This window comes from Ictidomys tridecemlineatus, unplaced genomic scaffold (assembly GCF_052094955.1).
Source record: "Ictidomys tridecemlineatus isolate mIctTri1 unplaced genomic scaffold, mIctTri1.hap1 Scaffold_212, whole genome shotgun sequence".
Classification (NCBI taxonomy): domain Eukaryota; kingdom Metazoa; phylum Chordata; class Mammalia; order Rodentia; family Sciuridae; genus Ictidomys; species Ictidomys tridecemlineatus.
In genome coordinates, this window is record NW_027521824.1 from 379,572 (window position 1) to 399,749 (window position 20,178).

Here is a 20,178-nt window from a genome sequence, read left to right on the forward strand (position 1 = left end):
TAAAGCACATACTTGAAGGTCATATTCTTTTTTATGTTCCTACTTTCTTTTAGAACAATGTCTTTATTATGCTCGAAAAGTTTCTGCTAGTTCAACCCTCTATTGGTGTGTTAAAAGAGACATAGATTTTAAGTGTTCAGAGTGGGTGGACAAGGTTTAATGTCTGTGATAAACTGCTGCTTTTGTTAGAAAACACCCTGAGGCAAGTATCTCTGCCCATCTAACATGATGTTTGAAAGGAAACCATTGTCATGAAGAAAGGAAGAAAATTTATAAGCAGTTTTCTTATTGATGAAGCTATGAATTATTGTAGGTTTGGGACATGCTATACTCTGGAAGATTGGAAAAGGTTTATTTTGTTGTTTCTGCTGGAAGCCTTTTCTGTGTGTGAGCCATGAATTTCAAGTTTCATATTTGTTGGACTATTGTTTTAGCATAAGTATAAAAACCCATAAGATATTGGGATTAATACCCTTTTCACTGTATGCTTTTATAAATCTCAATTCTGCTCCTCAGGCCTGTGGATGTTAGGCAGACTAATCTCTCCATGTCTAGTTTCTTTCTATACAAAAAAAAATGCTATAAACTGGGCACAGTGGTGCATACCTGTAATCCCAGAAGCTCAAGAGGCTGACGCAAGTTCAAAGCCAGCCTCAAAAATGGTGAGGCACTAAGCAACTCAGTGAGACCCTGTCTCTAAATAAAATACAAAATAGGGCTGGGGATGTGACTCAGTGTTTAGGTGCCCCTGAGTTCAGTCCCTGGTAATCCCCCACAAATGCTATAAGAGGCCAGGTATATGCCTGTAATCTCAGCAATTTTGGAGGCTGAGGTAGAAGGATAGCAAGTTTAAGACCAGCTTCACAATTTATCAGGCCCCAGTCTCAAAATAAAATTAAAAAGGTGTGGAGCTGTAGCCCTGGGTTCAATCCCAGTACAAAAAAAAAAAAAAAACGCTATAAAAGTAAGGCTGCTTACATTAAATTGTTTTGAGAATTATATGAGTTAAAGTATACAAAATGCTTAGAATGTTGTCAAGCATACATTAAATGCTCAAGGAATCTTAGCGATTACTACTATCACCATAAATACTTTATATAATCAAATTTATTTGGTGTGTACTTGATAGAAACCTGAGGAGATAAACAATGAACAAGAAACTCTCTTCATTCTTGAGCAGTTCTGCCTGAAGAAAGATAAGTATCAATAAAAGAGTCACAATGGTCTGTGATTAATACTATAGTAGATTCATCCAGCTCTGTACCATGGTGGTACTGAGGAAAGATTAATAAACTTTGCCTGAGTTTGTTGCAAAGTACTAGTAGCAGGACTCCTTTCTTAACTACATCAAACGTGTGCTGTGTTCATTCAGACCATGAGGAACTTCTTTTCCCATTAGTATCTCTGATTTAGCAGTTGGATTCCAAGTCACAGAAATCGCATTCGCTAATTTGCTACGATCATTTAAAAAATTACAAAAAAAGACCTTCCCTATCAATCTACAAATGTATCTCAGAAAACTCTACTAGGGAAGTAGAGTTACAGGAAAAGCAAACAGGTATGTGATCTAGTAGTTAACGGCATGTTGAAGTACAAAGGGACAGGTGGTTTTATTTGCACAGACACTTGCAGGGCATATGTGTCTTGTAAAATCCATGGAAGTGACCTTTCCCTTGTTCTCTAACTGTTGCTTTTGATCCACATTTTTCTGGGCAAGAGAAGTCATCTAATGATCTCAAGAGTTCTATGAAACTAAGAGTAAAGTCAGCTGAAAGTTAAGGGGGTTAGTATGTGTGTTATCCCAGAAAACAAAACAGAAATTTCAAATAAAAACAGAAGATAGAGCATTTTGTTGTTGACCCTACCAGGTACTGCGCAAAGCATTTCACATGTAATAACTCATTTATTAGAAATACGTATATTTAGAATAACAAATAAATGATATATTATAAACATTGTAGGAACTGGTGTTTCCCATTTTACAAATGAAGAGAAAGGGTTTCAGAGAAGGTAAATAGCTTCACAATATTCTAGATCATCAGGCCAGAACATGGTGGTGATGGGTCTGGTGGCTTGTGTTGTGGGCATAGAGAGGTAAAATTGAACCTCTACCCTCTTATCATTTCTGGCTGGCCCTGAAAATTAACATTTGAGAGATTAATAGAAGAAGGCATACCACAATTTGTTTGATGATTTTTTTAAGTACCTTGGAGCCATAAAATGAAATTGAAGACTCAAATTGAGAGCCAAATTCCTATACTACACCAAGAAAAGTGAGTATTTATGAAACTGTGGTAAGACAAAGGGAACTGGGCTAGGACAATGAACTGTAGAAAGAAATGGCTCACCTGGACACAATTTGTACATTTCCCTTGGCCTCTACTTCTCATTGCTCATGACAAAATGTCTCCCCCCTCCCACTGTCCAAGGAGTGCATCTTTGTTCTATCTCAGGCATTCAGGAAGAAAAATAATGAAGAGAGAACCCTTCATGTATTTGCTGCTTTTCAAGTGTGTTCAGCTAAAAATAATTATAGACAAAGTGATATGTGTTATAATGCCATGTTTGGACTCCTTGATTTTAGACCCAGATGGACATAATTTTGATACGGACCACTTAGTATTCCCCTCTTAAACTTCCCTCAATTATTATGTTTTAGATGTAGTATATATTATTTTCAAATATGTTCCTTCTTTAAATTGTTCTTCCTCAATAGGGAATAAATGAGTCCGTTACAGCATAAATCATAAAAATTAGGTATATTGGTGAACCTCACACTATGCAATCGAATGAGTTGATTACTGGTATAAATAGCACTTCCATAAATAATGTCCTATTTTGATAAAGCATATGTAATGAATATTAAGATTTGAAGATGGTTCTTGGAATGGAAAGAAGAGTATGATGATTTGAGAGTAAATACCAAGACAGGCTGCTGTGGAAATATTCTACAGCCTGTAAGAAATCCATGGCTTTCTACCTCCACATATTTACATTGGTGCCCATGAAACAATACAACCAGCACTTTACCTCTTAAAACACAGTGTGATATATATATGTGTATATATATATATATATATATATATATAAAGAGAGAGAGAGAGAGAGAGAGAGAGAGTTTGGAATGTCTTTTATTCTTGATTTTTATGAGACTAAACATAGCATTTTACAGTATAATAAACAGCTTTCTGTTCAGTTATATGATTTGGGGATGGAGGCACAGAATTTAGATTTTTTTTCATATTTCATCATAGGAAAGAATTACTGTACATATACACACATATATTTTGATTATGTACATATATATCTATTCTTATCCATACATATATGTATCACATATATAAACATATATATGTATTTACACACATAAAATACATATATATACAAAATGTATATACCTCAAAATGTATATACAGATGATAAATACTGAAATAGCAAGAATAAGGCAGAAATGGTTCCAAAATGCTGTCAGATATGAAGTGTTTCTCTGAGTTGATACTTTATATGCTAATAAAACCACAGGGGGGAAAAGCTTGTATGGCTTATCCTCCAAGTCTCTATTTATTCACAGCTGTTCAATAGTAGCACTAATGATCGTTATCATTGTACCTCATTTCCATTCGGAAAGTGAAAAACAATTTTCAAATTCTATTACAAAAGGCAAAGCAAAGTTTACCTGGCTGTATAGAGCTAGGTAGAGAGATTCAATGAAATATCTTTTAAAAGTCTTCCTAAATTTTCATAGGTATGATGAGAATAATACCATTGTAACCACTTTCTTCTTTTTCTAGCAAAATGTAGGCCATCCTGAATTCATCTTTTCTAAGTGTTAAAAAAATAAAAATTTTATAATCGAAACATCATGAGACTTAATCATCTTAATGTATTTTATGAAATTCAAAAATCATTTCACTGACTACCTGACATTTATATAATTTCAACATAGAACACACTTTACTATTAGAGGTCTTGGCTTTTGTATGGCACAGAATTCAATGAGTGAAAGTGTTTGGGGGATATTGGGTTATTATGTCTGCCAGAGCATTCACTAAGCATAGAATAAAATGTCAAGGTGACTTGTTTCAAGATGTTTAGTGCAAAGAACCCATTAGTTTTCTCCCTCTCAACTCAGGGCCACAGTTCCAAAGGGTCTGGATAAGAGATCCAAGTACTATTTTTTGCAGAGTCAGTCAGTATAAGGCTTCAAGAGAGAAACGGGATGGACATAGATTACCAGAACACAGTCAACTGGAGAAAACTAATGGCTTCAAAAACTAGTCTGTATTTCAGACATTAACATCTACATTCTGCAAAAGAGCTAACTACCCACTCATAATATATAGTTATTAACTAAAATACACATAAATTTTAATCAATTTATTTAGGTATAATTTAATTGATTAAGAAAAGATAGGATTAATTTTTAAATAAACAGTGACCACAGTATCTGGTTTCTTACTAAAGGGGAAAGTTAGCAATTAATTAATTCAAAAAGCCAGTCACAGTGGCACAAGCCTGTAATCCCAGCAGCTCAGGGTGCTGAGACAGGAGAATTGCAAGTTCAAAATCAGCCTCAGCAAAATCAAGGCACTAAGCAACTCAATGAGACTCTGTCTCTAAATAAAATACAAAATAGGGCTGAGGATGTGGCTTAGTGATTGAGTGCCACTAAATTCAATCCCTGCCCCCCCCAAAAAAAAATTGATTCTGATTTCATAACCAGCAAAGTCAGATAATTTTGAATAACATTTAGAAGAAATTACTGGGTTTGACTTAACCTTAATCAGCAAAACCAAATGATTATGACTTTCTCCCTTCACTTTAATAATGTGATTTATATATCCTTATCCTTTTCCTTGGCATAATTACCAAGGAAATGGGCTAAGCAATCTTAAATGAAGTCAGGTCTGTGAATATAAGTCTAAGTAATGAGCCCCTCAACAGCCCATATCCACTGTTCATCGAAAACTTCAAGCCATCACTGCTAGTCCATAAAGACTGGAATTCAAGATTATGGCTGTTTTGTTTTTAAGAGTAAAGCATTGGCTGTCCAACTGCCCGGAGGGTGAACATCCTTGAATCTGAAACAAGCAGAACTAGTAGATGTTCAAATGTTTGAGAAACCAATTTGTTTTAACTGAAGCATGTGTCACCACTCTTTTGATAAGGGATGAAGCACATTTTTAAAGTATTTTTCTGACAATTGTAATTTTAGATTTTTCTCTCTTCTTTAAACTGCACAAGTGAGACATCATCTAAAATTTCCAGTTTCAATATCCCCATTTTTCGCAGTTTACTTGCAAAACAGTCTAAATGCAGATTTTTTTTTATGCATCACTCTACTCCTCCCTTCCCTGATAATCTTTTCAATTACCTCTCCACATGTAATGCACCAATACTTTGTATCAATTAATCTTTGTGAAGTTTCCCAAAACATTCGGGTTCATTTTCACAGAAATAACTATTTCCTTCACACTTAATATGTAACTATTTATACAGTGTTAATTAAATCATGTAATTTTGTATATAATTACGTAAGTCCCTGGAAGAAACTAGTTTGAGAACAAAATAAGACCAGTTGCTAAATGAAAAACTCACTGGAGGGACTGTGGAGTATATGTAGGTATTGCTTAATATGGGTAAGTCAGGGAGAAGGAAAAAATATACAAATTCATGGAAGGTATCTCAGATCCATTGCATCAGAATCTTTTAAGCAGTTTAAAATTTCTCAGGTTATTCTTTTTTTAATATTTATTTTTTAATTGTATTTGGACACAATATCTTTATTTTATTTATTTATTTTTATGTGGTGCTGAGGATCGAACACAGGGCCTTGCAGGTGCTAGGAGAGTGCTGTACTGCTGAGCCACAATCCCAGCCCTCAGGTTATTCTTTTTTCTTTTTAAATTATTTTTAAAAATTTATTTATTTGTTTGTTTGTTTAATTAGTTACACATGAAAATACAATGACCTTGACATATATCCTATCTGACTCAAATGTATGTCAGGTTATTCTTATTCACATTTAATTTAATAGCCTCTGCTGGAATATTACAGAGTACTTATCAACTAATTTGAGGAAGAAAAACACTGTCCAATACAACATCAGTATAGAGAATAATTCTTTTAAAAAATCCTCTTGAAATTCACTTTTCTTTCCCAGCAACTAGTGCAGTGAATATTGTCTGGGTTGCTGTTTTTTAGATTATTTTTGAGTGTTTGATATCAGAGCCTCTTTCCCATATGAGGGGAGACCTAGAATTTAGTGACAAGACATATTTTATACCTGATCTACAGTACAGGCATGTGACCTTAGCTCAGCTAATTGCATGAGAACCTCCAAGGACTTCAAATCTGAAAGAAGTGAAACAAAGATGTAGAACTATTCCAAATTATTCATTGAAGATGGGATCAAGACTGGCTGGGGTTGATCGAATGTTGACAGGCAGCAGTATTTCCACGGTGGAGTGTTCCCCATGCAATGATGGGGTCTCTGGTATCAATGCTTTAAACTGACTATTCCTGTAGAAGATTTTGTCAGTGCTTTCGGATATTCGGCTTCCTTTGATTACTGTCGGGTTTTTAATATCTTCCATCACATCTGTAACCATTAAATGATTTATGAAACTAAATGTATAGTATACATGTACATACATTTATTTATTCTTAAATAAGACATTATTTTTTTTTCTGGATGGTATAACTAGATGCGCTCCTACTTTGTGTCAGAGACTCGAGAGCCCTCTTTAGCCCTCTGACATTCTTGGCTAAAATGAATGAAGGAATCTCCTTTTAGAATTCCCAAAGCATAAAACTATTTCTACTATCTACTCACAATTTGTATTTTTTTTAACTTTAACATAATCAATAGAAGTTTGCCTATCTAGTACTTTTTATAAATATTTTTTCAATTACACATGGACACAATATCTTTATTGTGTTTATTTATTTTTATGTGGTGCTGAGAATTGAACCCAGAGCCTCAGGTGTGCAAGACAAGTGCTCTGCCACTGAGCCACAACCCCAGCCTTAGTACATGTATTTTGAGAAAATTAATAGTACTATTAAATCAGATGATTTTAGCTTTTTTTAAAAAAAATACATAGTAAATTGTTTATGCTTCATTTGTTTACAGATTAAAACCAAAGCCTTTTTATTTCCTTATGCTAAGAGTTACAGATAGTAATGTATCAATAAATTTTGAGCAAATTGTGAAGGAACAATGCCAGAGAGTTCATTTAAAATATTATTTCTTATCACATTTTCAAAGTGAATATTTGGTACTTCAGCATCTGTAACAATTTCTTAAAATATGAAATGCAATATTTCTAGTCTCTGAGTAATTTAATATTAAAACATTTGTCCATTAAGTACTTTCAAACTTTGAGATCAATATTCATAGCTTCAATAGGTCAATCACTATACTTCATATTTATTTTTCCTTCCAGCTAAGATTAAGCAAACATTACAATATTCTGTTGATTTTGAAGTGTTTATCTTGAATAATATGTTTGTTATAGAAAAGAAACCATGCCATTTTTATCCCAAAACAGTCGTATTTAAATGTCAAGTAAATGAATTTTCCAAATTATTTAGTTCAAAATAAAATCACATCTACAGCTATTAAATAAATATGCACATGTTCTAATAATCACCTAGCAAATCAATAAATATTGTATATATGGATACATTTGATTGAAAGTAACATAAAACTGGTTGAAATTGGCTTGAAGAGTAACATAACTTTACCTACTGTTTTAATCAGCTTTTTCACCCCTGTGACCAAAAGACCTGCAAAGAACAATTTTAAAGAAGGAAAAGTTTATTTGGGGCTCATGGATTCAGAGATCTCAGTCCATAGATGGAGAACCACATTGTTCAGGGCACAAGATAAGGCAGAACATCAAGGTGGAAGAATATGACAGAGGAAGGCAGCTCAGGAAACAAAGAAAGAAAGTTTTCTCACCAGAGACAAAATATGCACCCAGTGAGCCACCTTCTCCAGCCACACCCTACCCAGCCTACAGTTACTACCCAGTTAATCCCTATCAGTGGATTAGCTTAAAGCCCAATCATTCACCTCTGAATGTTCCAGCATTGTCTCACACATGAGCTGTTGGGGGATACCTCATACCTAAACCATAATACTCCTCAAATTGAAAATCGAAAGGAAGGGAAGATTTTAGGTTAGTTTGGTTACACATATCAATCATATCAGTAAGATTTAATTTACTTTTATTTCTCAGCTTTACAGTTGTCTTTTGTTTCTCTGAGCATGTAACACAGTGACTTACTCATCTAGGATGTTAAATACCCTACAGGATACTGTATCAGCTTCATCTAGAGACTGGTTTTCCATTGGGGGGAAAAAATCGTGGCATTTACAGTTTCTGATTCTGTTAACCATGCTATTGAAAAGGAGAAAAAGGATTAGCTTTTATTACTTTTCTCAGAAATTGAAGGAATTACCACTCTTACAATCCTGTAGAAAGTTTCCCTTCTAATTTAATTCCCCAAACTTGGTCATATGCCTATTTCTGAAATCCATATTATGGCAATTGGAATCAGATCACCCAAGTTAAATTGATATTATCAAGAACTATCTCTGTAGTTTTCTAAACCAAAAGGCAAAGAATCTCTACTATGAGAAATAGTTACAGACTTTTTACTGCATTATGGCAAAGGCTATAAGATAGAATACTTATATTGAAGCAAAATTTTCTAATAGTTTAACATGCATAGAATAAGGGGAAATTGTGAGACATAAAATTAAATAATATTCCACATAATATTTTAAACATATGGATAATAATATGAAAAATAACTTTATATCTATAATAATAACTCTATAAAATTATAATTATATGGAAAATAATGTTTATAATTATTTATATAATATACTTAAATAATATTTTAACTTTTTGTTTATGTCCTTTGTTTCCAACACAGACAATAAAGTTGTCTTTTGTTTCCCTGAGCACGTAACGCAGTGACTTCCTCATCTAGGATGTTAAAAAATGCTGTTAAGTAGAATAAGCAAAAAAGATCAATATTGACTCTGTTACTCACTTTATTTAAATAGATATAGCTAAATTATGAACTTTTTCCTTTAGAGTGAACTTTCCAAAACAAATCCATCATATCCTTCTCATTGGAATCAAATATAAATGAAAGAAAAACCTGAATTGCCCTTTTTTTGACCTGGGCATTACTGTTTACCAGAGTTAATGAAAGTAGCTAAAAGAATAATGGAGAAAGGGCAAATGCAAATATTTGGGGTGTAAGTGTAAAGGAAATGCATCTTTATTATTTGTCAAAAGACCTTTAGGGTATTCAAGTGAAATTGTCTTTGAAGCGTAAAGGTCTTTTCTATGGAATGAAAGTTGAAATACTAAGAGATAATGGGTTCCAAATAAGTTAAAAGAAAGTTATCTAAATATTAAGCTTCAGGTCATACATTCGTTAGTGGTGGGAAAGTAAGTAATAGCAGTGAAAAAAATAAAAATAAGAGACCAATTAAAATAAGAAACCAATTATGTGAGCATGAAATAAGTAGTAAACAGTACTACCATCTTCTTAAAATTCTGGAAGGTTCTAAGAATTGTGATAATCTTCATATAATTTCTGTTTCCCCTTTGGAATTATCAGAAGGTTTCTAAGTGTAAAAATATAATTTTTCTTGTTGGCCAGCCATCATGTACTCTATCGCATGGAAGGAGAGTCTTTCTGAAATATCCTAAAAGATAACCTCTTATTCAGGAAACTTCTCTTGAAAAACAATGTAGTTATGTGGACTGAGATGTCTTGACAATAACTAAATAGAAAAATTGTTGTTTATCTTTGATATTAAATATAAAATATAGCAGAATAAGAGTGGAAACAAATAGGATAATTTTTGTCCATTTCTTGGGCTATACCACAGCAAAATGATCTATACTTTATATATATATAATTTTCTTAACTTAGACTTCCTAAGACAAAATAGCATAAAATGGATGACTTCAACAATACACATGTCCTTCTGACAGTAGAGAGCCTGGGAAGTCTATGATCAAGGCACCATCATGGTTGGGTTCTGGAGAGGACTCCACTTCCTGGGTTGCAGACCATTGCCTTCTTGCAGTATTCTCACATAGTGTAGACAAGAAGCTGTGTTCTTGCTTTTTCTTCTCATAATGGCAATAGTCTTTTGCTGGAGGTTTCACCCTCATGACCTCATCTAAACCTATTTACTTTCCAAAGCCCTCATTTCCTGGTACTATCACATTGTGGGGATAAGATTTCAATATATAAATTTGAAGGAACACAAATATTCAGTTCATAATGTTGGTTGACTTTGTGTGTGTTTAATGAAAAAAAATATCCCACTTGGCACTCTGTAAACAACTTTAAAACTGAATGAATCAACACAAATAAACTTTGTAATGTGTACCTCATGAGGACTGTTTGACATGATTTTCTCATTGTTCTCTGAATTTAGTTGGTCATTTGAAGACTTGTATAATCCTACTACACCTTGTACCCTGTCAATGTGTTAAAAGATAACAGAGAACTCATTCTTATATCAACATAAACCTTTCTCTTCCGGAAGAGAAGCACTACCAAATTATATCACCTATCTTTTGAAAATCATTCCAAAATTTAGTGGCTTGAAATGATAATTGTTTATTTTGTCCATATTTCTTTAGCTTGACCATTTAGGCTGAAGTCAGTTGTGTGGTTCTTGGTCTGGGATGGAGAGGTTCTGTCCTAGCTGTGTTTGTGTCTGTAATCAGTGAGCACTGGTTGTCTTAACAAGATGAGCACCAACTCATCTGATTTTTAACTGGAAAAGGAAGGCCTCGCTGTTCAGGTCTTCGGTATTCTGTGTGGTACCTGTTCTTCCAGCAGGTAACCCAGTATGAATTTCACAATAGCTTGGGGAAGAGACAGAACGGCAGCATGTAGGATCTATTGAGGCTTTCGCATAGTAAGTATGCCACACTTATTTCTCAAAGCAAATATTAAGGCCAAACCAGTTTCAAGCATTCAAATAAATTCTTTACCTTGATGGAATGAGATGCAAAGTCAAGTTTTAATGGAGTCTAATAACAGAAAGAGGACTCATTGTAGCCATTTTTAAAATTTATTTATTTGTTTGTTTGTTTATTTATTGGTGCTGGAGATTGAGCCCAGATCTCATGCATGCTAAGCACACACTCTACCACTGAGCTAGATCCCCAGTCCATTTTTTCAAACCATCTACCATGCATGTCTTTCTGTCTCAGATGTCTGGAGCATAAGTTTAAGACTTGACAATATCAACCATGGTCTTAATTTTCCTTCTGCTTTGACTAGGAGAGACAAAATTCAAATTTAACTGAAAGGATATTTGTTTGCACTTTAAATAGGGTAGACATGTGTTTAGTGAATTTTCATCCAAGTCAAATAATTTTTTTCGAATATTGATATAAATATAATAGTCCACTGTTAACTATGGAGTACAGTTAGTACAATCCCTAAAATAATTAGAAACAATTATGAGAACTAGAGCTAGCCCTTTCTCTTTGCATTCAGCATGTATACACAATCAGCTTTGCAAGACATGACTTATTATTTAGTGTGATTTCATTAAGAGTTTCTCAACATGAGGTATAATGAATGTTAATTCAGGTTTACAATGGGTGGCATCCTGTGCCATTGATGAATATACAAAGGAATATTTGAAAGAGAGTTATCATTTCCATAATTAATTGCTAATTCACACACAGGGTAATGACTCATGAAGATTTTAAATGCCTTTATTTCAAAATTCATTTTTTTCCAGTTTTCTTTTGCATTAGTTGAATGGGAAAGATTTGTCAGTTGAGTAAAGACACTTCATCTCCCTCACCAATGCTGCCAGGAGTTATTAATTAGGTTTCTGAGTTTGGCACTGCTCTTTCCTGGTCACCGTGATGTGTCATTGAAACAGACCCATTAAAATGAGTGATGTGTGTTGTAATTTCATTAGTGTCATCAATAATGTATTACACTTTCCTTTTAGTAGTCTCTTTGTGTTGTGTGGGGGTCAGGATGACTGTATGAATTACATTTATAAGATCCAAATTGTTACAGATGAGGGGAGATAGGCATGAGGGTGGAATTAATGTTATTTTAAACATGATAGCTACTAAAATGATTTCAATTAAATAATATTTTAATTAGGTCTGATTTCTCTACATGCCATGCTGAGATGCATGTTGTGTGTATGCAAATAGGATTCTGATTTATTGATTTAGAGCCATGCTAATACAGTCCATTCTTTATGTAGAGAAACTTTCTGAAATGTACTGAAGCAGATGTATCTAAGAGCATGAATGGTTCACTAAGTGGTATACATTTTTGTGGTTGTAAAGTACAGATTATTGACATAGAAACTCTTCAAATGTATTTTTTTTCACTTCCACTCAGTTTTCCTTCCAGACCTGTGACTTTTGACAGACTATGGATCCATTCCGGGTCTGACCTAATTGGAATAATATTGATCCGTAATTAGAAAGAAGAAACATTTAAGCAGCCTGATACAGATATGCTGTTGAAATCTCTGCATTTTGTTGGACTAAAGTTCAATTTTGGTGGCATCACGTGGTAATACAAAGATGTTTAGAAGATTTAGAGGTTACCATCAGAAGCATTGATTTAACTAAAATATTTAAAAGAAAAGAAGCATTTGCATATTAAAAATGGTACAGTCATAGTTTTGGTACTCAGAGATTATCCTGGAATATGTAAGTTTAATGGTTGAGTATATAAGAAAGATCTCAGAACTAAGAAATATGTAAGAATATATGTGATGGAATTTAAGCATTACCTGGGTTTTGTTTTAGGCTTAGTTCAAATATTAAAAATAAAATAACATAATGCTACCTTTCAGAAAGGAATGAAAATGCAGAATTTTATTTTATGTAAGCAGGAAGCTATATGGTTTTTAGTACACACACACACACACACACACACACACACACACACACACACAAAGAAATTGGAAAAGGTGAGCTACTTCTGCAAATCAGTAGGAGAAATGATCCATCTAATGAAAATTTAAAGATTTTTTAAATTTTTGTTATCCATAATTTGTTTTTCAGGTAATGCAGTCTTTCAAGGTGGAAAATGAGCTTTTGTTATTATAATAATGATAAACTAACTTAAGTTACATCGGCATCTACACAAATGAAGATTTTTCTCGTAAATTGAGATGAAAACATTTTAGTGTCTTGTACTCAACTAGAATCTCAGTATCTGTAGTTTTATTCTAATTTGTATCCAATTTTGGTAGAAATGGATATGAGTGTTTATCTGTATAATAGCTTGCTATAACTTTACTACTCGATTCACGTAGCATATGGAAAATGTGGTTAGCTCCTTGTAGAATTTCACAAAGCAAAAAAGATTCATTTTTATTCACATGGAATGTTTACAGTCATTATAAAAGCATGTTACTATGTAGCTTCCTAGTTAGGAAGAGCAAATGTGGGTATTTAAAAAGTAATTATAATCATTGTATTTTTTGTTCTTTATACCTGGACATTCATTGTAGGATGTATTTTTATTCTTCCATATTATCTCTCTTCTAGATATTTTGCAGTAGTTAGGACTAAAATTTTACATAAATATATTAGAGACTATTCATGATTGAATGAATTGTCATCAAGGGATCAATCCTGTAACCTTTATGAGCATGTTTTATTAATATCATCTTATCATTTGACTGAATATTAATATCTAAAATTTAATAGGCATAGACTGTATAAATATGAATGTACTTTATATCGGTTTTTAAATAGTGGAGAAAATCACTGTAATAGCCTAAGAAACATTAAGTAGGTTCTTCATAATGTACTAACTGCAGTGGTACAGTTCATTTAATGAAGAGTTTTGATAATAATGATTATAATATTTTTGTTTGTGAGCAAGCTGAGCAATATGTCCTCAAGGAATAGAAGTATTTGATACAACTTTTGAAAATATCTGTTTACTTTTAAGCTCTGGAAATATATTTGCCACAAATTTGCTGAGGCTGGTTTTGATCCTTCTACTTCAGCCTCCTGAGCTGCTGGGATTATAGGAATATGCTATTGTGTACCTAAATTCATCTTTCTCAATCATTTGACTAAGTATCAGGAAACCATCATATTACACACTAAGACAATGTCATTCTAGATGTCAAACATGTAAGAAAGAAGAGGGAATAGTATAATAAATTTCATTTCCCACTTTTGACAATTATTACCTAATGGTTCATATTATTTTATATATACTGTTTATAACTCCACTCTATATTTTCCCTCCAAGTATTTTTAAAGTAAATCTCAGAAATCATAACATTTATTTGCAAATATTACTTTACATACTATTGTAAGACAACAGCAATTTTAGAAGACATGCTAATGATACCATGATATCTAAAATATTAATAATTGCTTTATATCAATCAATAATCAACATTCAATTTTGTACTTCCCATATTAATGTATTTGTTTGCATAAAATCTAACAAAATCTTTATTTTGTGACTGGTTGACATGTTTCTTTTAGTCTAGAACACTAGTTCTTAATTGGGGTTACTTTTGCCCTATTAGGAATATTTTGGCAATGTTTGCACACATTTTCATTTCTTGATACAAAAAGAAGGATGCTATTAATAGCTAGCCCATGTAGTCCAGGGATACTGCTTATCATCCCACAGTGCATGGGAGAGTCACAACAGTAAAGACCCATCTGGCCCAAAGTGTTAGTAGGACATGGTTGAGAAACTCTGGTCTACAGGTTCCTCCTTTCTCTACTTTTTAAATGAAATTTAGTAGTTGAACAAACTGAGTTATTGGTTGTCTAGATATTGTTGCAGTCTGTGGTTTTCTAGAACATACTGTGCTATGATTTAGCATAATTCTGTCCCTTGAATTATTAGCAATTAAATTTGGAAGCTTCATCAGATACACATCATTTTTTTTTCTTTTTTAGCAAAATTGTTTATGCTATTTCATAATGTACCATACTTCCATCAGGAGGCCCATGTCTGATTATCTCCTCTAATGTCATCAAAATGGGAAACTACTAATGGTCAATGTCTCAATCTCTTAATTCATTAGGTATCAAAAAATAGCAATATTACCTTTATAATGTCTTCATATATTGCAAACAACACTGCTTCTGGCAGTATTCATTACGGTGTTTGATATGAAAGTGGCATTGTGCATAAAACATTTACATATTCCTTTTTTCCTTTCAGAAACATCCTGTACCACACTGATGAGAAGACAAGCCAGTTTTCTATACTCATGGAGGCTTGGGAACACTGCAAGTCACTTACATCAAATGAGACTCTTCAAGAAGCCCTGTCATATGTGTTGAACAGCATTAATTCAGCTCAGGTTTACTTCAAAGCAGGACTTGATGTATTTGAGAGTGTCTTGGTTGGAAAGAACTGAGAAAACTCTCAGCATTTTAAAAAGTTTGTTTACAATTCTACAAGCAAAAGCTCTAATCAGACCAGATTTTCTGACATTGAAGACTCTCCCTCCTATGATTCTTTGACATGTTTAAAGCTATTATTACATTGTATTTTTTTAATGTACATATAAAAGAGCACTTTGCACATTTAGTATTTTTCTTATATCTACATTTCTGAATATGTAAAGGCAAGTTATTTGAAAAAAATAGTTAAGATTTATCTGTTAAAAAAATCTGCTGTATTTTTATATATAAACTATTTTGGGGGAAAGTTCCAAGAAGTTCTGTATATCTTCACTTTTCTAGATAAAATGTGTAGGAGCACAAGTTATTCTCTCTGATAGAGCTATTAATGATCGAGTTTTTATAATATAAATGTAGAGTTGATATGGTTTCAGATTAACTTTACTATTAAGTGTTCAATATGAAGAATTCTAGTATTTTGACTGAGTGATTGGTTGCCCAAAACCACTTTGAATGTTTCTACTTTATGAAATGAAGTTCCCTTTTTTTAACACAACTAGATGTAGTAATACACTGGTTATGAAATTGTATTTTTTAAGTATTAATGAAAAAAAAAAGAGCCATAAACATTCCAGGGGAAAACCTCAAGGTAGCTGCACAGAGCAATTTAAATGCAAATTTTTTTCTGAACAACTTATAAGGTGACTAGCTTTGAAACCCCTAATTTGCCTCAGTTGGTTTTGTAAGAATTTGGGGAGTGATATATTTGTCTTATGAGGGAAAAAAACATTTCTTATTTCTTTTTCTGTGGTTTCTGTTGGAATCAATGAAACAGAGGTTACTTCTAAAATGAAAACATCTCACATGGCTTTTCCTTCCCATCTTTTCTAAAACTCCTTGCTGTAAGGCAGTTTTCACAGAACACTATATAATTTCCTCAGCAAAATAGCAAAGTTTCTCTTTGAAAACCAAAAATATCACCAAAGTGCTTTTTATGCTCCTGACAAAAAAGAAGTTACTATGAAAGAAATATTTGTTTTCGTCAACAAAAACTTCTGTAAATCTATTAAAAAATTGATTTTTTTTCCTTCTTTATCCATAGTTGTGGCTTAGGTAAAAATGTAGAAAATATGCATACTTCATTCTTGCACACAATGCCATGTTTCCATAAGGGTATCTCTCCCTCACTTCTGTTCTTCTCTCAAGTAAGAAATTCAGCTGTTCACACTGATCTTGTCATTGACTAGCTCCAGTATCCATTATCCCCACAAATTCTAAAATAATTTTCTGTTAATGGACAGGTTAAACTTTAGCTTACCTTTAAAAACTATTTGTAAAATGTTCTTCTGATATTGGATAACTCCTTACAAATGTCTGTTAATACATTTTCCCTCCCAAACTCAACATTCACACACACTTCCCCGTTACACATTGCCAGAACAACATTGAAGACCATCCCTAGACATCTGAATCTTCACTTCTTATGGAGAAGCATAAACCTAACCTTAGTTTAAGATAAAGCTGAAGGGGAAGAATTAATCAATATTGATTAATTTATTTATATGGTCTGCTGCTTCTACCCTAAGTAATATTTATATGTTCAAAGCAGAGAATTAAGGCAATTAACTAGACAATTCAAACAAAAATTCTTTTGCATCTGAATTGCCTGTGTGCACATATTTCTACATGAAAAATATAAGTACTTTACAATTCTTTTTGACCCATTTACTTATTTGAAAATATTTTCCATGTTGAAGAATGTGTTTAGGAAAGGGTTAAGAGTATTAGGTTCCTGCGTGCATTGATGTCAGCTCCCTGAATGCTCTGCAAAGATCAATAGCACACAAGCAGTCAGACTACCCACACAGACAAGTATGGGCCTATGCAGAACGCCTGATATCAGGATCTTAAATATTCAGTCAAAGTCCAATGTGTTCACTCAGTTTCTCATGTGGAGTTGAATTATATAACAGATAATGACAAACTATTATCAATTTGGTAGTCTACCACTTTAGGAAAAAAAAAACATAAAATAAATTCACTCCCATAACTCACAATAGTATTGAAAGCAGAAAATTGTTTTTCCTCTTTATTTTTTTTAAAGACTGTTTACATAGGTAAATTACCTGGCATACATAAAAAAAAATCTCATTATTTTACGTTCTTTACTTCTATATCATGAGGTATTTGTTATATGAAAATACTGCAGTTAAGTATATGAATTAACATGTCTTTATTAGTTTATTTAAGAGATTGTGTGAAGAAGCTTAATCACATTTACAATAGATGTTCAGCAATTCTATAGATTCTGCTCTACACCTTTCACTATGACAAACCGCTTCACTAACAGCATTACAACTATGATATGATTACCTCAAGGCCCCCCTCCAGATTTGTATCGTTTTAATTTCTCCCCACAATAAATCCAAGTAAATAAAAATCCTGAACACACACAGCAAGCGTTATGTGAATTCATAGTAACATTTAAATTGTTTCCAAGACATCTGGGTGTCTGGTACTTCTCAAAATACTTCATAGGTAGAATTGTGCCAGGAGATAATGAATCATAAGTGATTATTTTCCTAAGAAAACATGGCAAATGTGTATCTCTGGAATTTGTGTTCAGGTAGAGTACCCACTGCCCTTTTATGGAAAGCCTGGGTCCTAGAGATGTGAGGAAGCCTGAGAGACACTTTGATCTAAGCCCTAGGATCTTGCCTTCAACCAGAGAAGGTACTGTCATGATACAGTGACTAAGAAATTTAGAAATAGTCACATATTTAGTGACAGGAAAAAAACCCAGCTGGAATGTCAGATTCTCTGCTTTCTTGTGCATCATGCTCTCTCCCTAAGGAGACAAGGTTACATGACCTCATCCAGTATATTCTATGTACCCAGCCATTCTGTCAAATGTTGTCTGGGTTAGGCACACCACTTTTTCATTCCACACTGGCTTACTCTCTGTCTATAACTGACAAATCAAAATTTCCCAGGGAATCCAGGCAAAGTACAGAGACTGGTGACAGGGAAACAAGTGGAGAACCTCTCTGCAGGAAGCAAGAGACAACAGGAGGGAAGACATTGAGCATAATGTTTCTACAAATGAACACTTCAGCCAGGCGTGGTGGTGCATATCTATAGTCCTAGTGACTTGGGAGGCTGAGGCCGGAGGATTATAAATTCATGCTAGCCTCAGGAACTTATTGAGGCTCTAAGCAACTTAGTGAGTCCTGTCTCAAAATAGATAAAAAGAGCTGAGGATGTGGCTCTGTGATTAAGCACCCTTGGGTTCAGTCTCTACTACCAAAATTAAAAAAAAAAATTATGAAAGCACTTTTCAGCTCAGTGTACAATCAGCAATCTAAAGTAATATTTCTCAAAATGTGAAAATTGGGATAAAAAGCCTTAAAATATCTTTTGATTTCTGGATGATCCTTAAGCACACTAAAGGTTAAGATTTTCTCATCTGTATTAATTCTGGGTCTTGAGAAAACATTAGTTGGAACATAGCTAAGTTAATCAGAAGGATCATAAAGTTTTATTAAATGACATTATCTGAAAGAAAAAAAAAGGACCTATTTTATCTCTAAGAAAACCATTCTGATGCAGTCAGCATTTGTGCCTGCTACATGTCAGGCATGGTTGATTTTTTTTTTCCCTAATTGAATCACTTTAACAACCAATTTTTAAAATGAGGAAACTAGGTTAAGTGACTTGTCCAAAATTCCAAGGTTAATAAAAGATAGTGAGGTGTTTCCCTTTTCTCTGCAGAACCTTCTACTGTCCACTCCTGTGTTCTTCACACTGAGCACTACAGAAAACATCAGAAGAATCTTTTGATTTGAGAAATTGATATAATTGAAAGTTTTAAAACCACTGACCAGATTGTCTTATCTACTTCTTCTGTAATATGGTGAAAGAGTTTGAAGAAAGGAGTCCTTATGGTGGTAGCCTACCTCAATAATGATATGCACATGTGAGTAAATTTGGGGATATCTCTAGGCATCAGACGTTTACTATTGTAGACTATCAGGGCAACTAGACCCATAAATAGGAAAAGGAAAACAGAAACCATAGTCACAATTTCCCCTTCCAAATGCCTATGTGATTTTGTTGAGATTAAAAAAAAAAAAAGGCATATACCGTGATTTAGAACCACAGTTTTATATCAGTTTTAAAACCTCAGAACAACTAATCGACTTTTTAAATTAAATAAATATATAGCAGACAGTAGTTTCCCCACTGGAAAGATGAGTGTCACAAAAATAAATTGTTGCCATCTTACTAATGATGAATCAGCATCTTTGCCTCAAATAAAATACTATAATTATTTGCACGATAAGTTTATAGGCCTAGTCAAAATGTTCTCCTGAGACATTTTGTGGTATGTGTAATTAATTACTTCAAAAATTAAACTTTCTCTGAGGATAGCACATTGTCATCTCATTGGTTTAATAGGCTGTTTAAGTGTGCCTTAGTCACACATTTGCTTAATAGAAAGGAATTATTTTAAACTGCTAATCCATGTGTTGAGTGGAAGGGAAATGGGCCCAAATATTCCAATAAACATATCATCAATGTAACACTTTGATAACAGGATCATGAACTCAGCCTGGGGTGGGCGGGGGGCGGGGAACAACGTGTTATTTTAGAAAAGAAATAATTTGCCCAGTCATACTTGTGAATTTGTATTCTTACATGAGTTTAAATTGCTAACTTTAAAAAAGCCTCATTAAATTTTGCT

At 33.3% G+C, this 20,178-nt stretch overlaps 1 long non-coding RNA gene across 1 annotated transcript in view; it reads left to right on the plus strand.

The window, feature by feature from the left end:
• LOC144373022 (uncharacterized) overlaps positions 1 to 15,316 on the plus strand; it is a 143,386-nt gene extending 128,070 nt beyond the window's left edge. Inside the window, exon 4 of the long non-coding RNA XR_013432826.1 lies at positions 15,250 to 15,316. This is a non-coding gene — a long non-coding RNA (uncharacterized LOC144373022). The remainder of the gene's footprint in view (positions 1 to 15,249) is intronic.
• The last annotated feature ends 4,862 nt before the right edge of the window (positions 15,317 to 20,178 follow it).